The following is a 597-nucleotide window of genomic DNA, read 5'->3' as shown; positions in this document are numbered from 1 at the left end:
AAGGTGGCTAACCCTTGACCTAGCAGAGGGATATGAAAGAGATTATGAAACGTTCGGGTGTTGTCAGTGTGACTCACCTTCCAGGATGAGGCCACTTGTCTCCACTGCGCCTGGTTAGAGACGCATCGAGATAGACCTACTAATCATTGTCAGTGGCCTTTTTTGATATCAGATTCTATCCAGACTACTTGGATGCCAAACCATCGTTTGTCAAAGAGAGTGCTGTTTTCCATACCCAACTCAGAATGGCGTAAACAGAAAGGTGGCCAACCCTTGACTTGGCAGAGGAGTATAAAGAAGATCACGAAACGCTTGTGTGCTGTCGGTGTTACTCACCTTCCAGGATGGGGACTGCGTGATCCTCACTGTGCCTGGTTGGAGACACTACAAGATATGGCTGCCAACCGATGTCAGTTGTTGTCAGTTTCTAGCCAGATTGCCTGAGTCAATGTCTGGAGGTATAGGCACCATCACTTTTTTCTTTAAAATAAGGCTTCCAAATAAACCGTGGTTGAACGGTAGTGAAGCATCGGTGTTGAACATTGATGTCATGCTGTCGATGATGATGATGACGATGATGATGATGATGATGATGTT

This window comes from Opisthorchis viverrini (assembly GCF_000715545.1).
Source record: "Opisthorchis viverrini unplaced genomic scaffold opera_v5_371, whole genome shotgun sequence".
In the NCBI taxonomy this organism is placed as follows: Eukaryota; Metazoa; Platyhelminthes; class Trematoda; order Opisthorchiida; family Opisthorchiidae; genus Opisthorchis; species Opisthorchis viverrini.
This window is presented reverse-complemented; position numbering follows the sequence as displayed.